Source organism: Berghia stephanieae, chromosome 4, assembly GCF_034508935.2.
Source record: "Berghia stephanieae isolate SIO BIC M18660-M18661 chromosome 4, UCSD_Bste_1.3, whole genome shotgun sequence".
Taxonomy (NCBI): domain Eukaryota; kingdom Metazoa; phylum Mollusca; class Gastropoda; order Nudibranchia; family Aeolidiidae; genus Berghia; species Berghia stephanieae.
Genome location: NC_088363.1, coordinates 57,957,161 through 57,967,160, shown reverse-complemented (window position 1 = coordinate 57,967,160; position 10,000 = coordinate 57,957,161). Strand labels below are relative to the sequence as shown.

Genomic DNA, 10,000 nt, shown 5'->3' with positions numbered 1-10,000 from the left:
TTGTCGGTGGTTTATTAATATTTTTTTGTTGTGGCTTGAAATTATTTGTTCTATGTTGCGCATACACGAGTAACTTATTTTTATGGTATTCCTGTTGATAATTTTATGTAGCTTGTGGTTTTTTGGAAAGTGTGTATCAATTAACTTCAGGAACTGCTGTCCTATGTTTGTGCTGACGTTTATGTCGAAAGGTGGGTTGAACCAAGTTATGTGTCGTTTTCTTGTTTTATGTTCTTCACTTGTGTGTTGGGGTTTACATGAGAGGGGGGCGTCTGTGTATACAAATGGTGTGTTGTATCCACTTTTTGTGAGTGCTTCTTTGTAGGGGTGGCTGCGACGTTGAATATCTCTGTTTTCCGAAAGTTTGCTCACCCTCAGTGCTATGTTTTTTGGTATGTTTTCAATGACGGGACGGGGTGGTTGCTGTTTTTATTAATGTAGCTAATGGTGTTGTTTGGTTTTCTGAACGGTTGGAATGAATTGGATTTTATGTCGAATGTGATGTCGAGGAAGTCAACTGTTTTTTTGTTTGCTTCTATCGTGATTTTTAAATTGTTGTTTTGGAATATTTTACAGATTTGTTTTTTGATGTTTTCGTTCGCTCTTGGTCGTCTGTTGGTTATAGCGAGTCCGTCATCTCTATAGAGGCCGATGTATGTGTGTGTATGTTGTAGTTGTGACAGGATGTAGAGTCCGACCAGTTCGCATGTTTCAGCACCGTCGAACGAACCCATTGTTACGTCGAAATCATTGTGTCGCTTTGTCCACGGTGTGTTGTCGTAGTATAGTGTGCTGTGCTTGGTGTGTTTGATGATGTGTTTTTCCTCTTCTGTGATGTTGGTGTATTTTGCTGCGAATTCCAATGCTTTGTTTAGTAAGTCTGGAGTGATGGAGGGGTAAAAATCGCAAATGTCGAAAGAGATGAAGGTGCAGTTTTCTTTGTTTTGGATATTTTTGAACCATTCGATGACTTCATCGGTGTTTTTCCACTGGTTGAATTTAGTTGCTTCTTTGACATTTTTATTTATTTTTTCTAATATATTTTTGCTGATTTTTCCAATTTCAGATTTGTATGGATTTATTATTCTACATTTTGGATTATTTTTGAAGTCAGGCTTGTGATCTTTTAATGTGATGAACGCTTCTCTTCTTGGTGCTATATCGATTCGATCGCTAAGGTCAAGTCTGTTCGCTATATTCTTATCTTCTTTTGTGATTTCTTCGGTTCTATGTGTTCTGTCTTTCTTATAGTCTTTGTTGATTTGTTTGTGTGTCATTTTATCATATTCCTCAGGTGTCATTTTATAATAGTTGTTGGATTTGTCGGCTGGTATCAGAAGTTCTCTCTATAGAGATGACGGACTCGCTATAACCAACAGACGACCAAGAGCGAACGAAAACATCAAAAAACAAATCTGTAAAATATTCCAAAACAACAATTTAAAAATCACGATAGAAGCAAACAAAAAAACAGTTGACTTCCTCGACATCACATTCGACATAAAATCCAATTCATTCCAACCGTTCAGAAAACCAAACAACACCATTAGCTACATTAATAAAAACAGCAACCACCCCCGTCCCGTCATTGAAAACATACCAAAAAACATAGCACTGAGGGTGAGCAAACTTTCGGAAAACAGAGAGATATTCAACGTCGCAGCCACCCCCTACAAAGAAGCACTCACAAAAAGTGGATACAACACACCATTTGTATACACAGACGCCCCCCTCTCATGTAAACCCCAACACACAAGTGAAGAACATAAAACAAGAAAACGACACATAACTTGGTTCAACCCACCTTTCGACATAAACGTCAGCACAAACATAGGACAGCAGTTCCTGAAGTTAATTGATACACACTTTCCAAAAAACCACAAGCTACATAAAATTATCAACAGGAATACCATAAAAATAAGTTACTCGTGTATGCGCAACATAGAACAAATAATTTCAAGCCACAACAAAAAAATATTAATAAACCACCGACAAGAGCAAAACCCACCCACTAGAAAATGCAACTGCAGAAATAAAGAACATTGCCCGCTAAACAAACAATGCTTAGAATCAAGTTTAATTTACCAAGCCACAGTCACAGAAACTAAAACAAACAAGCAAGAAAAATATGTAGGACTAACAGAAAATAATTTCAAAACAAGATACAACCTCCACACCTCAACATTTAGAAACACTAACAAAAAAACATCCACAAAACTCAGCGAACATATTTGGAAATTAAAAGACAACAAAATAGACCACAACATTTCATGGAAAATTTTATCTAAAGCAACAGGATACACACCAACATCAAAACAATGTAGCTTATGCCTGGAAGAAAAATATACTATAATCAAACAACCTCATGAAGCCACACTCAACATGAAAAGTGAGATCTACGGAAAGTGTCCCCATCGGCGCAAATTCCTCTTAATTAACTTCAAACCGGAACCACTTCAAGAAACAACAACAGTCAACAAAACAACTCAGTCCTGAAGATGGCAAATTAAGCCTGAAACATTGATGTAGACTGCCCCAAACATTGTGGTAAATATTTTAAATAATATCTATCTATCTATCTCTCTCTCTCTCTCTCTCTCTCTCTCTCTCTCTCTCTCTCCTCTCCTCTCTCTCTCTCTCTCTCTCCTCTCTCTCTCTCTCTCTCTCTCTCTCTCTCTCTCTCTCTCTCTCTCTCTCTTTCTTCTTTTTCTTGGCTCAGTTTACCGGGGAAAGAGTTGTAGGTAAGGACATGATATTTTAATGATTATTGCTTAACAATTAATTTGACAATGATTGGATAAATGATAGAGATTTATATAGTACGAGTACGACAACTTTTTAACAGCTGTAGACTGTAAACTCCTACTGAAGAAAAAAAAATAGACGATAAAAGAAACCACAAGGCACCAAGTACCAAGTGATCAAAGATATGAAACTATTCGAAACTTATGGCACATATCAATGTAATATTATAATTTGCTGGCTGATGATCATATAGTAGCTTTGTCTATAATATTTTTGATATGATATGATATGATATAAGTCCAGATTTATGTAGGCTTTTACAACCTTTTATCTGCTCTTGTGCATTCGTGAACGTATATAGACGTCTAATTCAAGTCTCTCAAAACTGGGCATGCCACATAGTGGAAGGAGGTGTCTGAATTTAACTTTACAAACAGTATTTTTCTGTTTCAAAATGAGCATCAAGACGGCACTTGAATGCCTGCAATGAAGGGGCGTAGACAACTGTTGCAGGCAGGCGGTTCCATTTGTCGACTACCCTAACTGAGAAAAAGTTCCGCCTAAGGTTTAGAGAACACCTTTCTTTGGAGAGTTTGAATCTGTGTCCTCTGGTGGTGCTGGTGGAATCAAGATTTAGAGGGCTCGTGCTAACATAGTATAAATTATGTGTGTATTTGTACGCTTCAATTAGGTCTCCTCTGTCTCTCCTATACTGCATGCTAGGTATTCTTATCTTTTTCAGTCTTTCTGTGTATTCTAGATCTTTGAATCCCGGAATGACCCGAGTTGCGCGTCTTAGAACACTTTCTATGAGGTCTTTGTTTTTCTGTAGTCGTGGTGCCCATGCTACATTGCCAAATTCCAAGTGGGGACGTACAAGTGCAGTGAACAATTGTCTCATGTTATCTCTATCAAGATGAGTGAACGACCTCCTAATGAGGCCAACGATTCTGTTTGCTTTATTTACTTGGGTTGCAATGTGCTTAGAGAACTTCAGCAGTTCTGATCAACTACCACACCTAAATCGTTTTCCTCTTCAGTAGGCTGAAGTATGACAGTCTCGCTAGAGTCATGATTTCTCATTGTGTACTGATGGTGCGGGTTTCTATATCCCAAGTGCAAGACATGGCACTTGTCTGCATTAAACCTAAGCTGCCATTTATCAGCCCACTGTACCAAGCTGTCAAGATCACTTTGGAGCTGAGTTATGAACTCTTCCTTGTCTACTCTAGAGAACACCTTAGTGTCATCTGCATACATTTGGCACAGAGAGTCCACAACGTCTGGAAGATCGTTAATAAATATTACAAACAAAACTGGACCAAGACAGCTTCCCTGCGGAACACCACTCGATACTGGTGCCCAGTCCGAAAAACTGCCGTTCACCCTAACACGCTGTCTTCTCCCAATCAGGAAATCTTGAGATCCAAGCTAGCAAACATGAACTGATGCCATATGATCCAAGTTTCTTAATAAGGCGTTGATGTGGAACACTGTCAAATGCTTTGGCAAAATCAAGGTACACTGCATCGACAGGTATGCCACTGTCCAAATACCTAGTCCAAGAGTCGAGAGCAGCTAACAAATTAGTGGTACATGAGCGTTTTGATATAAAACCGTGTTGATACTCAGACAGCAACTTTTGTTCCATTAAGTATTTGACTACTTTGTCCCTAATCACGGATTCCATTATTTTGCAAATCACACACGTTAATGATACCGGACGATAGTTACTTGCTTTGCTCTTCTCACCCTTTTTAAAAAGTGGAGTTACATTTGCATCTTTCCAGATGCTGGGCAGCTTCCCTTCCCTAAGTGACTTGTTGAACAACTCTTTTGATGACTTTCCTTTAAATATATGGTAATATGATTCGTTTGCGTTGTGTTGTAGATGTTAAATACAGTCGAGATACCTAGGCCTAGTGCTCTAGACTCTAGATATAGAATCTAAGTCTAATTTCTTACACTACAGATACTAGACGTCTACGCTTACAGTTAAAGCTTTATTCGTTGTAGTAAATTCATTCCGAATCCAAATAAAATAAAATGGATGGATTTCAATTTCAGGGTCCGTAATATCGAACCAAATTGGTCACCCCAAATTATCTGTACACGCCCATACACAATTCCATTATCCATACGCTTCACTACAGTGTGTCACATAACTATACTATAACGCCGTCACATAAAGCCTTTTCATAGCGCTCTTTTTCAAGGTGTATTGAATTTTATTTTTATATAATAAAAAAATCTTGCACTAGACTAGACATAAAAATCGACATTCATACCAACAATTTGAACTGAATTCATCTGATGAGTATAATCCACATTAATTAGACTGTTAACGGTTTTTACAAAAGTAAATTGAATTTGAAAGCATTGAATTCAAATTTTGAAGCGCTCCCTCTCTCTCTCTCTCTCTCTCTCTCTCTCTCTCTCTCTCTCTCTCTCTCTCTCTCTCTCTCTCTCTCCTCCTCTCCTCTCTCTCTCTCCTCCCTCCCTCCCTCCCTCCCTCCCTCCCTCCCTCCCTCCCTCCCTCTCCTCTCTCTCTCTCTCTCTCTCTCTCTCTCTCTCTCCTCTCTCTCTCTCTCTCTCTCTCTCTCTCTCTCTTCTGTCTCTCTCCCTCTCTCAAACCTTCTGTATCTCTCCGTCTCTCTCTATCTCTTTTTCTGTCTCTCTCTCTGTTGGCTTAGTTAACTGGTGAAGTAAAATACTAGCGAAAGAGTGAAAATGGAAAGGCCTCATATGGGTACAAATCAGACAATGGACGTTTCGGGTACAAACCCTTCGTCAGCACAACAATACACAAATAAATGTGGAAAACAAATAAAATATAATGAAAAATAACTTGTACCGCCTCAACCCCCCCCCCCTCCCCTTTTTTATTTTTTTTGTTTTTTGTTTTTTTTTTCTGTTGACGTTGTTGCTTTGTTTGTTTGTTTGTTTTTTTGGGGGTTTTTTTGTTTTGTTTTTTTGTTGTTTTTTTTCTCTTCTCTCCCCTCTTTTCTATCTATCTATCTATCTATCTATCTATCTATCTGTCTATCCATCTATCTATCTATCTATCTATTTATCTGTATATTCCACTTTACTATCGCATCGCCATCTGATCATTTGTATTTCCATCGCGAAGATTCGACCTTCGCGAATCCAACAAACCCCCCCCCCCCTACCCCCCCACCTCCGCCATGACTCTTTCACCTCGCCCTCTCCAACGCCCCCTACTGTTTCACAACAGCTTTCTACTACTACTATTACTACTATTACTACTACTACTACTACTACTACTACTACTACTACTACTACTACTACCACTTATATGTCTTTTATCTTCCATTATTTTCTGGAAAGTTCTGTTCCCTGACGCTGACCTTTTCTTATCAATTAGATCACCCCCTTGGGGCACCCTATCCTCTACCCACGCCATGCTAACATTTCATTCATACTGCAACCACCATTGAGTACAGACGATACAAGTTATTTTTCATTATATTTTATTTGTTTTCCACGTTTATTTGTGATTGTTGTGCTGACGAAGGGTTTGTACCCGAAACGTCCATTGTCTGTTTTGTTCCCATACGAAGCCTTTCCATTTTCACTCTTTCATTAGTATTTTACGACACCGGCTTCAGGCAGCCCTTACCGTTTTCTACTTAACTGGTGAAGTCGTTGTATAGAAAGGACGTTTTGATAATTCGATAATAATCTTGCTAAACATCAACTAATTAAATAGATAAGGAATGGATAAATGAAAAAGATTTAAATAAGAGGACACAAACAGCTGTAAACATAAATATTGGTGATCAATAATTAGATAGTGAAAAAAAAAACAAAAGTCCCGTGATATGAAACTCATTGAATGCATTGTTTGGAAAGCACTGACAGGAGTCCGTTCAAAGAAAACGCATAGACTAAAATATATTTCAATTGCTCAAGGTAGTGAATATCAGTCAAAACTCACAGGTTACAGCAATTATAATTACTAATTTTAAGTTTAATTTAATACAAGCTGTTTGCAGGGCTTCTGACTGACAAGTTTCTAAAGATAACACTTACAACAATAAAATAAAAATAAAATTCCCTTTATTCATCCTATAGGGGAAATTTGTCTTTAGAGTCTATTCCAAGGGAATAACCCAGACATCAGCCGCAGTGCTGCACTTCAAACTGAGCTTCGGCGAGGTGACTTGCTCAAGGCCACACAGCGCAGCCGGTATTCGAACCTTTGGGGTACAAAACAAAAACTGTACCACTGAGCCACAGTTCCCCACCCAACTGAAACTGAAACAGTGATAAAGATCAATGTATCCTGCCAAAAACATAGTTTTAAAGAGTTCACAAGTGATAAAATTAATAAAACTGGCCCACCATTTAAAGAAACTGTGTCTCTATCCTTACTGTAAAATATTTTCTCGTCATTTAGCTAACAATACAAAGTAAAATTGCTTATAGTTATAGTAGTAGAATTCTTTTTTTACTAATGTTATATATTGAAATTGGTTTGAGTATAAATTCTCATAAGTGTCATAAGATCTGTCTGTGCTGCACGATTAATAGCCTTGTGCTATGTCTTCATTAAGAAGTTAGCTTTTGAGGCTCAACAGGGGAACAGAACTTGTCACATTGTTTTAGTAGTTAACCAGTTGAGCTATCGGGATGAATGTAAAGATGATCTGAACGTTAGTCGACAGACTGCATTTCTTTCAAAACATAACTTCTTCGATCACAACATAAACAAGAATAACGTTTTTTATTATTTTCTCAAGGATGGACAGGATTGGATTGTGTATTCTTCATAGGACTGGAGCCTTCTCTTTGAGGTAGGAATGTCTGTTGGTCTTCTTTCTCTCTCTCCCTCACTCTCTTCCTCCCTCACCCTCTTCCTCTCTCTCCTCTCTCTCTCTCTTCTCTCTCTCTCTCTCTCTCTCTCTCTCTTCTCTCTCTTTCTCTTTCTCTCTCTCTCTTTCTCTCTCTCTCTCTCTCTCTCTCTCTCTCTCTCTTCTCTCTCTCTCTCTCTTCTCTCTCTCTTTCTCTCTCTCTCTCTTCTCTCCTCTCCCTTTCTCTCTCTCTCTCTCTCTCTCTCTCTCTCTCTCTCTCTCTCTCTCTCTCTCTCTCTCTCTCTCTCTCTGTGTGTGTTCCTCTTAGTGGGGACCTGTGCTTGTGTCATTGGAGACATTTAGGTGATCGCAAACTAAGTACATTGATAGTGGCTCTACATCTACATCCGTTCCCTATTTGATCTCCTCTGTCTCCCTTTTTCTTGGTTACTTTGATTGTAATTTTTACTATCCCACTTTCTTCCTTTTTACTGGTGCTGATATTACCTAAATGTGTGGCAAGCGCCGTAAATCCCTTAAAAACGAACATACTACAACTACTACAAGCACCACCAGCATTACTACTGCTACTACTGCTACTACTACTACTACTACTACTACTACTACTACTACTACTACTACTACTACTACTACTACTACTACTACTACTACTACTACTACTACTACTACTATACTACTAATACTACTACTATACTACTACTACTACTACTTCTGCTGCTGCTGCTACCACTACTACTACTACTACTACTACTACTACTACTACTACTACTACTACTACTACTACTACTACTACTACTACTACTACTACTACTACTACTACTACTACTACTACGACGACTACTACTACTACTAATCTCTAATACTACTTCTACTACTACTAATCAGTGATGCCAAAACTCCGGTCTCATTGGAAAAAAACTCTGGTCGGGAGCCAAAAATTTCGGTAGCGGGCAACATCCGTCAAATTTCGGTGAGGTCAATTTGTTCCAAGGATAACCCCCCCCCCCCCCCCCCTTTTTTCCAAACACTTCATCATCATCACTGCCACTAATATTACAACCATCGTATCGTCACTACTACTACAACCACCACCACCACATCATCATTACCACTGCTACTACAACCACCACCACCACATCACCATCACCGCTACCACTACTACTACAACCACCACCACCACCACCACATCATCATCACTTCCACTGCTACTACAACTACCAAATACTAACGAAAGAGTGAAAATGGAAAGGCTTCGTATGGGAACAAAACAGACAATGGACGTTTCGGGTACAAACCCTTCGTCAGCACAACAATACACAAATAAACGTGGAAAACAAATAAAATATAATGAAAAATAACTTGTATCGTCTGTACTCAATGGTGGTTGCAGTATGAATGAAATGTTAGCGTGGCGTGGGTAGAGGACAACAAGACATGAAGTGAGCAGAAAAGTGCCAGAAGACAACAGAGAATAAAAAATTTTTCGCGGCGGTGGTGGGGTTTGAACCTGCGACCTTATTGGTACGACAACTCCGCCTGGCAGGTGAGAGCGTGGCTCTACCGTGTGAGCTATCCACGAACACAAAAATATTCGTTTCAAACTCAAAGTCATTACTAGATCCCTCTCTCACCCACTTCTTGAGACCGCCGATTCGTTCGTACACCACCATCGCGAATAATTTTGACCAGCAGTTAAGCTTAATAGCCAATATTCTCAACACAAACATATAACATAGAAACGATTGAGACATTGAGTATGCTCCGGTGTATGGGGTGAATTTTTAATTCAGAAAAGTGAGTGGAGCAGGCACTTATGTTGGTAACAACAAGATATGAAGTGAATAGAAAAGTGCCAGAAGACAATAGAGAATAAAAAATTTTTCGCGGCGGTGGTGGGGTTTGAACCTGCGACCTTATTGGTACGACAACTCCGCCTGGCAGGTGAGAGCGTGGCTCTACCGTGTGAGCTATCCACGAACACAAAAATATTCGTTTCAAACTCAAAGTCATTACTAGATCCTCCTCCCCTTCTGGACCCGACGTTCTATGGAAGACCGGGCTTACCATTCGTTCTACACCACCATCGCGAATAATTTTGACCACAGTTAAGCTTAATAGCCAATATTCTCAACACAAACATATAACATAGAAACGATTGAGACATTGAGTATGCTCCGGTGTATGGGGTGAATTTTTAATTCAGAAAAGTGAGTGGAGCAGGCACTTATGTTGGTAACAACAAGATATGAAGTGAATAGAAAAGTGCCAGAAGACAATAGAGAATAAAAAATTTTTCGCGGCGGTGGTGGGGTTGAACCTGCGACCTTATTGTACGACAACTCCGCCTGCAGGTGAGAGCGTGGCTCTACCGTGTGAGCTATCCACGAACACAAAAATATTCGTTTCAAACTCAAAGT

At 39.2% G+C, this 10,000-nt stretch overlaps 1 long non-coding RNA gene across 2 annotated transcripts in view; it reads left to right on the top strand.

Moving 5' to 3' along the window:
- The window catches only part of LOC144970903 (uncharacterized), a 21,984-nt gene that overhangs the window by 2,201 nt on the left and 9,783 nt on the right, over positions 1 to 10,000 (top strand). Inside the window, exons 1-2 of one of the 2 annotated variants that reach the window (XR_013645048.1) lie at positions 1,094 to 2,547; positions 7,512 to 7,565. This is a non-coding gene — a long non-coding RNA (uncharacterized LOC144970903). Of the gene's footprint in view, positions 1 to 1,093; positions 2,548 to 7,511; positions 7,566 to 10,000 lie in introns of those variants that run through there. The other variant, XR_013645047.1, reaches the window with a different exon arrangement.